Raw genomic sequence first — 16,752 nt, forward strand, 5'->3', positions numbered from 1 at the left:
TTGACACTTAAAGCTTGTTTGATAGACTATCCATGTTACAGATAATTAGGGTAATGACCATGATGTATATCGTGGTTTGTGCTAACTATTTGTATTGTTGGTGTAAAATATTGCATATTATGCTAAAATTTATGTAGGTTAATATAATCTCAATAATATATACGAATAAATTGACAACTTAGTAATCTGTTCTATTATCTTCTTTCAATTTTCTAAACGGTTGATTAACCCACCAAAATTGTGGATTAACCATCTAGGTGAAACGTAGACTTCAAGACAGACTTTCTTGAGCTAAGTAAATAACACCAGTTATTTATAAGGTAAATATAAGAGTATCAAACACACAATTAGGCTCGTAACTTGTTGTGACATAGCTACCAAACGTCATCTATATATTAGTACTTTTTTTTTATTCCAAGCTAGTTGCTCCCTATCTTTTACATTTTCTGTCCTTTTCTAGTCCTAGCCAATCTGTCATCCTTCCCAATTTCACGTTTCATTTCTTCTTCTTTCTTCTATTTTGTTTCCCTGCCATACAATTTCAACAATTGAGCAAAAGAACATGTAATCAAACAAAAAGGACTATGGCCCATTCTGAGGGGATCTTCAATAATTTGCTATAAGATTTCTGAATAACTGATCCTGGTTGGTTAAATGTTGACACAATGGCCGATTTCTTGATCATCCCTCTATATATTAGCTATTATTAGGAAATACTACTATACTACTACACAATTATTGAACCACCAAATTTGGAGCTCTGTCTTTTGTCCACTGCAACTTGGCAGCAGCAATTCCTTGTTTTAAGTTGTCACGGTTCTAGATCTAATATACTCCTACTACTCTACCTACAATTAACTATCACCGTTTGCTCCTTTAACTTATTTAATTAACTAAATTGTGAAACTCTAATTAACAATCACCCTTAGCTTGCTTGTATCAAACTTATACATTCATTGATCATGTGTGAGAACTCTGTCTGCCGAGCTTCAGGCCGGGCGGGCTGCAAGCGCATTTTGTTGTTTTATTATTTATAGTGTAATTTATTTTAATTTTGTAAAGTGGATAATAATAAAAATATGAAAATAAAATTGAGTCATGGTATGAGTAGAAGCATGGATAGAGGTATGAGGTTATAGGAGTTGTGACTTTGATGTTGATATTTAGGAAAATAATATTGTCACAAGGGAGAGGTATGAGTTAGGGTATGAAATGTGGTGTGGGTTGTGGATGACCTAATTTATAACATCTACCGTCGTACTAGAGTTGCCGCCGATCGTGGAAGACGACTTTAGAGTTATGCTCTCGTCACCTGCAGACTATCATTTATTTGATTCCGGTGACGAGTTTTTTGGTCCATTTAATTTATCATGCATTATTGAAATCCGTCAAAGTAAAATAGTTTTGCAGTTTCTCACTCTTGTCACTTAAATTAGGTCTTATTGACATTTTATATGAGAATTTGATGAAATGCATGTGCTATTTAGAATTATATATTCTTCTTATAAAAGTAGTAAATATAAAAAGAAACTTGAAGACGAAAACCACTCTTTGGGTTACCTAAACACTAATTATTACCCCACACCATGTGTTAATCATTTATTTAACTAATCAATAATGATTAAAACGGATTTGTATGGTTTAGTTAGTCAATATAAACATGCCATTTCAAGTGAACGGTCATTATTTAGTGAAATGTATAGTTAGAACGTAACCATAGGCGGCGGTCTTAAAAAACCTAGTATATTGTTGTATTTCATTTCATAATGTACATTAGGTAACATATACATTAAATAATAATTCATTCCTTTACCAGCATGATTTGATTTTAAATTAAGCAAAAAACTCTGTGCAAAAAGACAAGAAGGAAATATTTGATTCCGATAATCAAGTGGTTGGATTTGTAACGACCTGCTAAAACGATATTATTAGAAACAATAATGTTGGCGTAATTATACACATATAAGTAACTTTTTGCGTAATTAATTTCGAATTACGATAGAGGGTTGTTTACGATAGAGTGTCGTTGTTGTTTCTAACGACAACCAAGTATAAAAAAAAATATATATGTATAATAAAAGAATCAAGACCCATAATCAAAATTTTAATGTCCGATACATCCAACAAAATTTAATACATCGCACTCTAAGCAAATTGGGTACTTCAGCGCGGGCAGCCACGGACTTGAACCGATTATATCTACACCAAATTAAATGAACAAGTGAACAATTATCAAATAATTACGTTAATAAACAAATATATTTAAATAAATAAAAAAGAGAGAAAGAGGGCAGATACAGAGAATCAAATTTTTTTCCACACAACATTAAATGATGCATAAATAGATTGCAGTAGAAGCCATCTTTCTTTGACATAATATTTGAAGGATACGCCACTTGACATCTATTATGTATAGGTTCAATTCATTTTCTTTAACTCACCCACATCACAATCACACAATCATTTTTCACTCTACCCCGGTTAAAACCGTTCATTCCCCCTCACTCCATAAATCTCTCCCACATCTAAACCAAATCACATTCCCTCTATAATATTCCTTTCACAGTCAGTTTTCTACTATTCCGTTCTCTGCATCAAGAAAACAAGACTTATTCTTCTCAAATTCAATTCAAGGTAATTTCTTCACAATCCCATGAATACGAACCTCCACATTTTAATTTCATGATATCAATTCTTGAATCACAGTGAGGAGAAACTGACAATTGAAATAGAAGCCGAGAAATTCATCGAGTTGCTTCCTTTTTTCACAAATCTGCCAATTGAAGGTATACACTTTCCCCACCCAAATCCAATTCTATACTTGTGCATCTCATGAAATCAGTAACCGAAGCAAATCAATAATTCGGACAAACTAAATCAAATAATCGAAATTCAATTCATGAAATCAAATTAAGAACTTATCTTCGGGGCTGTTCGGGTTAGTTTCGGGACGTTTCGGGGCTGTTCGGAGTTGCTCGGAACTGCGCGGTGTCGGTTCGGGGTGGACTCGGAGTCAATCGGAAGCTGACCGGCAGGCTGGGACAGCAGCGGCTACAGCAGCGCCTCCCGGCAGCTGCATCGCGTCTCCCGGCAGCGACAGCAGCATCTCCCGGCGGCGACGGAGCAGCGACAGCAGGCGCCTGACTCAGCGCTGCTGCTCGGCTTCGGTGACTCCACGGCGGCGAATCTGGAGCGATGCGGCGGCAGCGGAGGAGCCCGACGGCAGCAGCGGCGTCGGGCGACGGAGGGGCGAATCGGCGCTACCGCCGATGGTTCAGCGGCGTGCGACTGAAGGATCGGACGACACCTACGTCGCCGGAGTACAGTGAGCGTCGGAGGGGAGACGGCCGACGACTCTGGTGTGGTGAGGTTGGCGGAAGGCGACGGGATTTGGGGGTGATGAGAGAGAGATTGAAATGGTGAATGAATGATATGTGTTGACCGAGATGGAGGAAGTAGAGGGAATCTCTTTTGCTTTGGGCCATCCTTTTTATTTTGTTTGGGCTCAATCTTTTATTTGTGTTGGGCTCAAGTTTTAATTGGAGAAATAAGGTGGGCTAGGATAACAATTGTCTTGGGTAAAATTTATTAATCCTTGGACCGATAATTTAATTGTTGAGAATTATTTAATTATTTTCGAAATAATTTTGAAGTATGAATAATTTATCCCAAGCCCGGAAAACATATAATTTTTTTCTTAGCAAAGGGGAAATAGTTGCGATAATTCAATTATGCGCTTAAATAAATTTTGGGATTTTTGTTCGATATTATGATGGAAAATACGAGGAGCTAACGGAGGAATTATGAGCGTAAGCGGCCGACCGGCATCGCCCCGCGACGCCTCGGGCGGCCGCTAAGGAAATGGAAAGAAAGAGGGAGACGACGTTCTTAAGTCACAAAAATAATTAAGTTAATAAAGAAGTGCTATTAATTAAATTTCCCAATTTAATTAATATACAAGTTTCTAAAATTTTCTAACGGTGAACAAATGATAAAAGAAATAAAGTAGGGGCATGCATTCCTAGAAGTATGTGAATTTTTCTCAAGTCTTATTAGTACGTTGTGTTGTTTCAAAAGGTTATCTCCGCAAGTAAGGTCAGAGTAAGAAATTCAAGTTAAAGGAACTAAACGATCAAGGTGAGCTTTCTTATACTAAAAATACAAATTGTATTTTATGAAAACTTGAACACATGTTCGTGATTTTTAAAGATGTTGTCTTGCCATAAATGTTTTTGTGTATGATGCCTATCTGTTGGCTACGGCCAAGTGAATTATGAATGATGATATAAGTCGAATTCGGGTCCCAGTGAGGGTGGTGTCCCCACTCGGACTAGTGTACACAAGCTCCCTCTGCAAGTTGGGCAGAGCAGGTGACCGAGGAAGGTGGCCACCTTCCCGGCACATGTATGTAAGGTGACCGTGTGAGAACACCATCTCAACGGCACAATGTGATCAGATATGGCTAAGTACAGGAAAAAGGGACTGCAGTCCAATGTGAATATTTTTAGTAAGCTCGGGTCCTTTTCAATAACACCCCGAGTGTTACTGTGATGATGGCTTGACAATATTTTCAAATGTATATGTGTAATTTTCGGCAATGTGTTCACTGAGTACTTTTTGTACTCAGCCCTGCATATATTTCTAAATGTGCAGGTTGAGCAGCGAAGTGGTGGAGGAAGTGCTATTGAGACAAGACATTTAATTCAGTCAGATTTTGACTCTCGGAGGTTCATGTCTTCATACATGGAACCGCGTTCATTTGCTTCCGTTGTGCATTTTAAAAGACTCAAGTCTATTTTGTTCAAAACTCTGATATTTTGAAATTTTTACAAACAATTACTCGAGTCTTCATGATCGAGTATCTTTCTTCTATGTATCAGCATTTAATTAATCATGTCTCGCAACCAATGCTTGATTTTATTTTTCCCCTTATTTCTTTCCCCGCTTCTTTAATCCTCCCCTAGTCGCGATCAACCGTGTTTTCTATCCTTAGAAAATGCGGTCGTGACAGAGTGGTATCAGAGCATTCTTTCTCGTTCTGAACCCGAGAGTCTTCTTTGAAAATCTTTGGTCTAGTCTTGTTCCACTAGACTGTCTAATCGATGAAAATGCTCTTAGCACTCCCACCAATCGCACTCAACGAGGAAAAAGGTAACTTGTTTTTTTTTTTTTTCAAAAGAAAGTCAAGATGTTTGAAAGTTTGGAAGGGAGAAATAACTCATGCAGTTAATTTGAGTGAACAGATGCAAATACCAAGTTTAAAGAAAGAGTTGATGTTTCTTGATTTGGTAGCATGCTTAAGGAAATAGTTAGTATGTCATTTCTTGGCTAAAGACTATGAATGTATGAATAAAAAAAAAGGTAACTTTCCTGAATGGAAAAAGGTACTGAAATATGAAAGTATAAAATATATGAGTCTGGTACCAATTGTTGAAATGATGTCTCTTTTTGAGTTTGTGAAATGATACCTCTTTTTGAGTAGTAATTGAATCATGTTGCTAGAATGGGGAAATCAAAATTTTCAAGAACTTAGAATACTTAGTTATGCGTTCCTTCTAGAACACAATATGAACTCGGACTTAGAAGTGCAGTATGTACATTTCTCGCTTTCCCGAGTGACGAAAAGAAAAGGAGGCGATAAGAAAGAAACTTCGTCACGAAAGAAAAGCAATCCAACACAGAACAAAATGATGCTTCTAGAAAGATGGTAGAGGTTAGATGTCATTCTCTACGTTCCAATGACATGAATAATCTAGGTTAGCTTTTGTCTTTTGTGACAATCCAATCACTCTCAAGGGTCGTACCTTCGATCCAACTAAGTGATATATGCATATTTAGCAAGAGAATTGACTGCAACGTAGACAAAGAATCCAGTCTTGCAAATAATAAGTAAACAGAAACGACGTGTTACGAGGATGGGCGTTATGACGAACCGAGAGTACCAAAGAGTCGTAATTCCACATATGGTCATCTGACGTGATCGTAAAGTGAAAATAGCTTGTGACCAAAGTTTCTCATAACTCATTTACCATCCTTTATAAAGCGTTAAACAACGGAGTATCACCATCTTAGTTAACCAGGAAGATTCATCAGCAACGCTTACTTGGATTACCATGAATTCCATTTCCTCGCATCCCCCTGATCAAAATACTTTTGTTGAATTAAGATATTAAATGACTTCATTTGCAAGGTATTGTGCCATTATTTTTCCCTCTTCTATGTCAAGGTTGTGAATCACTTTCAGTTTTGAGCTTGCTCCCTCATGTTTTCAGATAACCTCCAGTGACTACGGTCCTTCTTTACTCACTCTGTATAAAAGCAATACTTTGACTATCTGAATTCTTGCCACCAAACTCCTATACTAGGGGTTGCTTTATTTATAGCTTTCAAGAATGAACATGTTTCCCTAAGCAATTGTATCTTCAATGATAATATGTTCTTCAAAAATCGTTAGTAGACCTTTTGTGATTTCAAAAGTGCTTGTTGACAAGATCTTTAATTTATAAAGAACAATCCCCTCTTCTAAATCCACTATGATTATTCCATCATGCTGTGAGCTCTTCAGCAACTCCAGGTCTAAAGCAAATTACTCTTCCCTGAACTAGTTTGCTCTAATTGTCTTCTCTACTAGTTAATTTCCGTGATCTGGTTATAAACTTTGTGAATTCGTTAACGTGATATAGTATCACGATATTGTTGACCCAAAAGGGTAGTTGCTTGTTATTCCTATTCTCAAATCCACTTGAGACCAATCATTTTCAGTCTCACTATATTTGAGCAGCCATCTGGTGAGACCTTAATTTTTTTTTATTTTTTCTTTTTACCCTTTGTGTTTTCAGACATACTTATTGACAAGCTCCTTGTTTTACCTGAATGCTCTCATCTTCTGAATTCAAATATAACTGTTGTCTCTTGATTTGAGCTTTTCTGTAAGCTCCATGTTAAAGCTAGCACATTGCTTCTCCCTTGGCTAGTTTCCTCTTGTTGCCCTCTTTATTAGTTAGTTTCCCTGAATTGCCTATAAACTCTAAAAATTTCGTTGATATGATCTCCTATCACAGTGTTGTCGAGCAAATTACAATTGGTTGTGTTTCCTATTATTTTCAAATCCATTTGTAACCAACCATCTCAGGTCTTCCTATTATCATCTGGGGATACTTGAAACTTTTCTACTTCACTTTTTATTTTTATTGTATTATTGGCCATCTATTATTGACATCTACATTCTATTTCTCATACCCTCACTTTCGCAATTTATTCCATCTGGCAAGCTCCTCCCATAATAAAATTCTCAAGTTCTATGGGTATAGCTCAAGCCCTTTGAAGTTGTATCTTTTCTTTTCCGGGAGTGAGCATAATGAGCCCAATTGAGCCTAGTCTTTGCACTTCATGAAAACCTTTGTTGCAAGCTATTGGTGAGAGTTTGTGGTGAACCAAACACTCACGTAATTGAAATAATTATAATCGTTTTATTTTCATGGCTACCTTCGAGCCTACACAAAGCAAGAACGATTTGAATATTTCTCTTGGAATCCCAAGTTCAGTTCCTATCAAATTTAAAACTGTTAGACCACCTCTAATTTTCCTCGCGTGAGACCCTATGAAATTCTAGAGGAAGTGGGCCCAGTAGCATATCGCTTGGCATTACCACCCAACTTTGGGAACGCACACAACGTATTCCAGGTCTCCCAACTTCGAATGCACGTGTTTGAAAAAAAAATGTGATGCGCCACGAAAAATCGCTCTAGAGTCTGACCTGAGTTACGAAGAAAAGCCGGTGGAAATACTAGATTGAAAGACGCAACAGCTTCGGAACAAGTCGATTACTACAGTGAAGGTTTTGTGGAAAAACCACGGACCAGAAGAGGCAACATGGGAGTTAAAAGAGGAAATGAAAGAAAAATATCCAGAGCTTTTTGTCTAACTACTTTCTAAATTTCGGGACGAAATTTCTTTTAAGGGGGATAGTATGTAACGACCTGCTAAAACGATATTATTAGAAACAATAATGTTGGCGTAATTATACACATATAAGTAACTTTTTGCGTAATTAATTTCGAATTACGATAGAGGGTTGTTTACGATAGAGTGTCGTTGTTGTTTCTAACGACAACCAAGTATAAAAAAAAATATATATGTATAATAAAAGAATCAAGACCCATAATCAAAATTTTAATGTCCGATACATCCAACAAAATTTAATACATCGCACTCTAAGCAAATTGGGTACTTCAGCGCGGGCAGCCACGGACTTGAACCGATTATATCTACACCAAATTAAATGAACAAGTGAACAATTATCAAATAATTACGTTAATAAACAAATATATTTAAATAAATAAAAAAGAGAGAAAGAGGGCAGATACAGAGAATCAAATTTTTTCCACACAACATTAAATGATGCATAAATAGATTGCAGTAGAAGCCATCTTTCTTTGACATAATATTTGAAGGATACGCCACTTGACATCTATTATGTATAGGTTCAATTCATTTTCTTTAACTCACCCACATCACAATCACACAATCATTTTTCACTCTACCCCGGTTAAAACCGTTCATTCCCCCTCACTCCATAAATCTCTCCCACATCTAAACCAAATCACATTCCCTCTATAATATTCCTTTCACAGTCAGTTTTCTACTATTCCGTTCTCTGCATCAAGAAAACAAGACTTATTCTTCTCAAATTCAATTCAAGGTAATTTCTTCACAATCCCATGAATACGAACCTCCACATTTTAATTTCATGATATCAATTCTTGAAATCACAGTGAGGAGAAACTGACAATTGAAATAGAAGCCGAGAAATTCATCGAGTTGCTTCCTTTTTTCACAAATCTGCCAATTGAAGGTATACACTTTCCCCACCCAAATCCAATTCTATACTTGTGCATCTCATGAAATCAGTAACCGAAGCAAATCAATAATTCGGACAAACTAAATCAAATAATCGAAATTCAATTCATGAAATCAAATTAAGAACTTATCTTCGGGGCTGTTCGGGTTAGTTTCGGGACGTTTCGGGGCTGTTCGGAGTTGCTCGGAACTGCGCGGTGTCAGTTCGGGGTGGACTCGGAGTCAATCGGAAGCTGACCGGCAGGCTGGGACAGCAGCGGCTACAGCAGCGCCTCCCGGCAGCTGCATCGCGTCTCCCGGCAGCGACAGCAGCATCTCCCGGCGGCGACGGAGCAGCGACAGCAGGCGCCTGACTCAGCGCTGCTGCTCGGCTTCGGTGACTCCACGGCGGCGAATCTGGAGCGATGCGGCGGCAGCGGAGGAGCCCGACGGCAGCAGCGGCGTCGGGCGACGGAGGGGCGAATCGGCGCTACCGCCGATGGTTCAGCGGCGTGCGACTGAAGGATCGGACGACACCTACGTCGCCGGAGTACAGTGAGCGTCGGAGGGGAGACGGCCGACGACTCTGGTGTGGTGAGGTTGGCGGAAGGCGACGGGATTTGGGGGTGATGAGAGAGAGATTGAAATGGTGAATGAATGATATGTGTTGACCGAGATGGAGGAAGTAGAGGGAATCTCTTTTGCTTTGGGCCATCCTTTTTATTTTGTTTGGGCTCAATCTTTTATTTGTGTTGGGCTCAAGTTTTAATTGGAGAAATAAGGTGGGCTAGGATAACAATTGTCTTGGGTAAAATTTATTAATCCTTGGACCGATAATTTAATTGTTGAGAATTATTTAATTATTTTCGAAATAATTTTGAAGTATGAATAATTTATCCCAAGCCCGGAAAACATATAATTTTTTTCTTAGCAAAGGGGAAATAGTTGCGATAATTCAATTATGCGCTTAAATAAATTTTGGGATTTTTGTTCGATATTATGATGGAAAATACGAGGAGCTAACGGAGGAATTATGAGCGTAAGCGGCCGACCGGCATCGCCCCGCGACGCCTCGGGCGGCCGCTAAGGAAATGGAAAGAAAGAGGGAGACGACGTTCTTAAGTCACAAAAATAATTAAGTTAATAAAGAAGTGCTATTAATTAAATTTCCCAATTTAATTAATATACAAGTTTCTAAAATTTTCTAACGGTGAACAAATGATAAAAGAAATAAAGTAGGGGCATGCATTCCTAGAAGTATGTGAATTTTTCTCAAGTCTTATTAGTACGTTGTGTTGTTTCAAAAGGTTATCTCCGCAAGTAAGGTCAGAGTAAGAAATTCAAGTTAAAGGAACTAAACGATCAAGGTGAGCTTTCTTATACTAAAAATACAAATTGTATTTTATGAAAACTTGAACACATGTTCGTGATTTTTAAAGATGTTGTCTTGCCATAAATGTTTTTGTGTATGATGCCTATCTGTTGGCTACGGCCAAGTGAATTATGAATGATGATATAAGTCGAATTCGGGTCCCAGTGAGGGTGGTGTCCCCACTCGGACTAGTGTACACAAGCTCCCTCTGCAAGTTGGGCAGAGCAGGTGACCGAGGAAGGTGGCCACCTTCCCGGCACATGTATGTAAGGTGACCGTGTGAGAACACCATCTCAACGGCACAATGTGATCAGATATGGCTAAGTACAGGAAAAAGGGACTGCAGTCCAATGTGAATATTTTTAGTAAGCTCGGGTCCTTTTCAATAACACCCCGAGTGTTACTGTGATGATGGCTTGACAATATTTTCAAATGTATATGTGTAATTTTCGGCAATGTGTTCACTGAGTACTTTTTGTACTCAGCCCTGCATATATTTCTAAATGTGCAGGTTGAGCAGCGAAGTGGTGGAGGAAGTGCTATTGAGACAAGACATTTAATTCAGTCAGATTTTGACTCTCGGAGGTTCATGTCTTCATACATGGAACCGCGTTCATTTGCTTCCGTTGTGCATTTTAAAAGACTCAAGTCTATTTTGTTCAAAACTCTGATATTTTGAAATTTTTACAAACAATTACTCGAGTCTTCATGATCGAGTATCTTTCTTCTATGTATCAGCATTTAATTAATCATGTCTCGCAACCAATGCTTGATTTTATTTTTCCCCTTATTTCTTTCCCCGCTTCTTTAATCCTCCCCTAGTCGCGATCAACCGTGTTTTCTATCCTTAGAAAATGCGGTCGTGACAGGATTCACCATATTCACCTTCATCTTATTATTCATTATATATAAATAGTTACATTGATACACAATAGTATAAATTATTCGTTAATATCGTACTACTAATTTTATTGATGCAAATGCAACCCACCACTTCTAATCTGGCTGGCCTTCCTCTGTTTTACAAGAAATATACTGTTATAATTTATTTAAAATTTGGTTTTCCTTGTTTATAATGTCAATTTCATCGCTACCACTGTCACAATCTAAAAAGGTTGATATTATAACTAGTGCAACTACCTGCCATTATTACTATAGGAATAAACACCATCAATTCTCACATTCTGTATAAGGAATAAAGACAAATTCTTATCTACTTAATCTAATTAAATTATTTCTTATTCTTGTCAACAGAACTATGTAACTTTATTCGAATATGTGATACACCTTTCGGCATAGTCCCTGTTCATTATAATTAACATTTCAATTCATTCAGTTCCTACGCACTATATATATACAGACATAGACAAGAAGTATCAATTAATACTCCTTCCGTGACTCACTAAATAAGATATTTCTTTTCCACACGGAATATAAGAAAATGAGATTTTATTAGTAAAATGAAGAGAATAAAGTAAGACATATAAGAGAGAAAACTTATTTAACTTAGAACGTCCGAAAAAAGAAATATGAATCACTTGAAAAAGTGACCTAGGGAGGAGTACTGTGCACAATGCGCACACTCAAAATATTAAAATTACAACAGAATCACCAATTGATGGTTTAGCACTGAAACAAATAATTACATGTAACAACAGCAACTGCACTCATCATTATCAGAATCAAATATTTTTCCTATATATCTAAATTACATAAATCCAAAAAACTCAAAGTAGCTAGCCCATCATCAAACTTTTTCCCTTTTATACACACATCTTATCTCTTTCCATATTCACCAATATAAATATACTAAAAAACAAATATCAACGAAATACCTAAAAGCTTCCACTAAAAAAATAAAAGTTATTCAATATTCATGGCACCACAACCTTATCAACAAAGCGGTTGACGAGCGCCAGAGCATTGCTGGTGACCTCCTTCACGTCGACGGCCCGGCCGCAGACGTCCGCCTTGAGCGCGGCGTCCGCGACCCCCTCGAAGCCGTCGGTGCACGTGTCCTCGTTGGTGAGCGCGGCGCTCATCCACGTCTGCACGTTACTCATCTGGAAGCGCAGCTCCTCCCCGCCCCCGACAGCTGGCGCATCTGCTTGACCGAGCCGCGCATCTGCCCCACCGCGTCGCTGAACACGCTGAAGCAGTCGCGGAGGGCCGACGCCGCGCGCGGCTCGGGCTCCGCCTGCCGGCTCAGGTTCGCCACGTACACGGATATCATCGTGGCGCGGGCCAGGCTGACGCCGATCGCGACGGCTGCAAGCCGAGCCGGGTCCTGCTGCACCACATTGGCGTACCCGTTTAAGGATTGGTAGCAGAGCTTCGGGTATTGCGTGGTCTCGCAATTCGTGCGGATGAACTCAGCCGCATTTGCTTGTGCGGGAGCGGGGGCTGGCGCGGGCTCGGCCGTGAGGAAGAGGGCGATTGTTAGGAAAATTGAACGTAGAGCTCTCATTGTTTGTTTGTGTTATGTGCCATGGAATTGTTGGGGGGTTTAAGTAGGGAGGCACTAAGGGTGCGAAATGACGGTTATGCCCTTGTGACAGGGAAGCTCATGTGAATAGTATTTGGTACTATTGGACTATTGGTTTAGTAGGTCCGTATTCCTTCAAAAAATATTGAGTATTAGCCCTATTGGTCAGAATCATATGTAATCATGCCAAATATTAATAAGGTTTTATAATGAGATTGCTTTTCATGATTTAATTAGCATTAGTTGCGTTATATAACGTTGATTGTGTCTGCTTAATTAATGATATCCCCAAAATTTAGGGGTATCATCTGGTTTATTCTTTGTCTGCAATAAATGAGAAATGTCATAATATTTTGAAAACATGCTGGATACTAATTGTAAGAAGCATGCATGCAGCACTTCCGGTTTCCAGTACCTTGAGTTTCATTATTTTTGTCAAAAGCCAATAAGTGTCTAATTTTTAAAATAATTGCAAATATTTCCGTCTTCATTATATAAATATAGCACAAGGTTGGTATAGATAACAAAATGTACAGGTAGTTACATCTATGTTTTTGGAGAATTATGACACTGTTATTAAATAAAATTATGGCATGCTATAGATGGGTAGCTATGTTACATATTGCAAAATGACAAAAAAACATCAGTAGTACTGATATTAAAAATGAAGTTATACTTGTGCATGTAAAAAATGTACTTATTTTTATCGCATTCTTGTTTATATAACTTAAGATGCAATAAAGTTTAGTAACTTTAGTTATATGGATAGAGGGATGTGATCAATACTAACCATCTTAATGTACTACTTGTTAACTAAATCAACATTTTATAGTAAAAATGTCAACACGGTGACATGAATATGTCAACATAAATTTGTGTTGACATTTTTAATATAATGTGTTGATTAGTGAACAAGTAGCACATTAAGCAAAATGTCAAGATAAATTTGTGTTGACATACTTATGTTACTGTGTTGACATTTTTAATATAATATGTTGATTAGTTAGCAAGTAGCATATTAAGATAGTTAGCACGCTAACACAACCTGATGGACAGATGGCACAAATTTATAAATGTACCTTTTAAAATGTAATAAAACTTACTTATATTTTTGTATCTCAAAATTTATATGTATGTGTGGGTGTAATCAAATTTTGCAATATCTAAAGATGTACTCTCTCTGCCACTCAGTCCCCCAAAGTGTCCCATTGTTATTTTGGAATGTCCCCAAAATTTTATCACATTTAACCTCTACTATATTTCATATTTCATTATACTATTTTACTAAAATTTTATCTCTCCGTAAAACTAATAGGAATATATACAATTAGGCCGCATTTCATTTATAACATTTTTTTACATATCTTAAAACCCGAAGGAGTAACAAACTTTGTGTCACCTCTTTTAATATCAGCAAAATTGTGTTTCTTAATTAGTTACTACTAGATTTATTTGTTTGTACTAATTCTAGGTTTTCATATGATGGCAATCATTATCCCACTGACAAATTGCAGGACTTATGTATGAATACATATTCTAGTTCAAGTGTTGGGACTAAATTTCTACTGTATGGCCGCTTATGGTATATTCGATTCCTCTAGAACCATCAGTAAGATAATTATTAATTCACCAATAGAGTAAAAGATTGGGGCTAGCTATCTCTTGTTTATAATTATTTCACATCAAACTTAATAAAACTTAAATTAAAATAAAATAGGAGAGGTTCTGGTTATTTTATTTCTTTTTATCAAACGATGTCCGAGACGTGTATATATTGGATAAACCATTTTCTGATACAAAGTATTAAGTCGTGGTTGTTTATTAATGTATGTCTATATGTATTTCAGTAAATATTGATTATGGTGGAACTGGAAAGCGAAATAGTAAAGACAAATCTTAAAAATAAATGCCAGAAATTAAGAGAGCGCACATATCTATATACTTTACACGCTGGAATAAATCTATGATAGTACTGTTTAATATGGTGTGGAGACAAAACTAATGCTCGTGATAAATCGACCCCAAGAGGTTGACATTTATGTAAGTCAGAAATCAATCAAACCTTTAAACATTTGGGATAAGAAAGTGAACAAAGATAAAAATTGGAGTATATATGCTGTAAACTTCATTAAAAGTGAACAACGATAACGTAATTAGACGTGTCCAGGTGCAGCATTTCAATTTTTAGCACCTCTTTTTATAATTACTACTCCTACAATACTATTTGGAGTATTTGAAAAAACAACTAGTACCCATCATTTTAACACATTATTTTCTTTGAATATGATATATTCAAAGACAATATTTATAAAAAATATTTGTACACCATACATTTTATAAAAAATAATTTTTATAATAGACAACACGGACATTTTAATGTAGAATTATAAGAAAAATATAGAGAAAAAATAGTTGAAATATGGTTAGTGAAAATGGAATTCATCTCATTAGAAAGTTAATTTTATCATAATTAGATGGAGACTAGTATTGATGGACGGATAAAATTGGATAGATAAGACTATTTTGTATTTAAAGTGAACTTGCTAAACTGTCGAGTAATGTGCTTAATTAGAGAGAAGTATTTCAATACTGGCGGTACTACCAAAATCTCTCCTTGTATTTGAACAAATATTGCTGAACGACTATAAAAATAGACCCATTCTCCAAAAAAGTGCATACTATCGGCACACAAAATTTGTATACTTGTCATATTACTGATGCCTTTAACTCTTTTATGTAGAAGTATTTATATATTATAAATATAGGATTTTTAAAAATAAAAATGTACTCCCTCCGTCTGTTTGCAGCTGAATTGTATTCCTTTTTGGATTGTTCTACAGTAACTGAGTAATTTTTTTATTTTTTGGCAAAAAACAACCTATTTCTTCTCCCTTATTTTACTCTATCTTACCTTATTCTCTATTCATCTCTCTACCTTTTTATTTCCTTCATTTAATTCACTTTTAACACAATTTCTTAAATTTTGTAAAAAAAGAAACGCCTCCACTACACTACAGATGGATTGATGAAATGCTATATCGATCTAATTAGCCATTCGATTGATCTAATATATAAATATTTAAGGTTAGAGTAGAAAATATCTGATAAATTTTCAATCTGTAAGTCCATAATTTGAATTTTGAATAGACCAATAATCGATAAGTGGTCCGATTCGCATCTTTATCACTCAAGGTAACTTGTAAACTTTTCTTATCTAGTTGTTTCAAGACACACGTCATTCCCATTTTAAAAACTCCACGGCCAATAAACTTTGAATTTTTTTCTATATTTCTAGTAATATTACTGAAAATCTGTTCCCTTTATTTTAATTTCATGAATTACGAAAATAAACGTATCGAATATATTAATACAGGGTGTGCCATTTGAAAAATAAGTGTCGTCTCTATTGTGAGTTTGTGACAACTGACAACAATGGGACATTCACAATTATTTAATAGAGACAAATAACCACACTCGTGATTGTTTAGTTATCAAAATTGTCACCAATAGAAGAAATGAACAATATTAGGAGTGTAGATGGATATAGCCAAATATTGGTGTCAAGTTCAAGCTTAATCTAACTTATAATTGCGTCAAATTCAAGTTTTGTTCATTGAAGAATTTGAGATTCTGAGCTGAATTAATCAAGCCTCGACTAAACATTATAAAATTAAATTCCGATTTCAAGTGACAGCATGCTTTTGAAATTAATACTCTCTGTTAATCAAAAGTGTGTAACATTCTTAGTACTACCGATTTCATAAAATCTTAGATCGATTGTTTATGGTGGAGAAAAAGTGACATTGAGGATAAATAATTGAGTCAGATGATGTATGATAGTCGATAGACCATATTTAGTTTTTTACATAAAAAAGATAAGTGGTGTTAGAGAGGTTAATGACCAAAGGTCTCAAGTTCGAGTGTCATGTGATGTGGCTTTTAAATTTAAATTTATTTACTTAATAAAAAAATATATATATGTATATTGGTAAATTAGGAGTACTAGAAAAGAAGAGCGATTTTTAAAATAAAAGGATAAAAAATGTACATTTTTAAT

The 16,752-nt window shown here is 36.3% G+C and overlaps 2 long non-coding RNA genes and 1 pseudogene across 2 annotated transcripts; 2 read left to right on the forward strand and 1 right to left on the reverse strand.

Moving 5' to 3' along the window:
* Positions 1-2,192: 2,192 nt before the first annotated feature.
* On the forward strand, positions 2,193-3,655 carry LOC121768528. The gene is made up of 2 exons (XR_006043387.1): positions 2,193-2,634; positions 2,707-3,655. It is a non-coding gene; the product is annotated as an uncharacterized LOC121768528 (long non-coding RNA).
* A 4,605-nt stretch (positions 3,656-8,260) lies between these two features.
* Positions 8,261-9,723, forward strand: LOC121768529. The gene is made up of 2 exons (XR_006043388.1): positions 8,261-8,701; positions 8,775-9,723. It is a non-coding gene; the product is annotated as an uncharacterized LOC121768529 (long non-coding RNA).
* Positions 9,724-11,818: 2,095 nt separating this feature from the next.
* LOC121768527 lies at positions 11,819-12,872 on the reverse strand (annotated as a pseudogene).
* Between the last annotated feature and the right edge of the window lie 3,880 nt (positions 12,873-16,752).

This window comes from Salvia splendens, chromosome 15 (assembly GCF_004379255.2).
Source record: "Salvia splendens isolate huo1 chromosome 15, SspV2, whole genome shotgun sequence".
In the NCBI taxonomy this organism is placed as follows: Eukaryota; Viridiplantae; Streptophyta; class Magnoliopsida; order Lamiales; family Lamiaceae; genus Salvia; species Salvia splendens.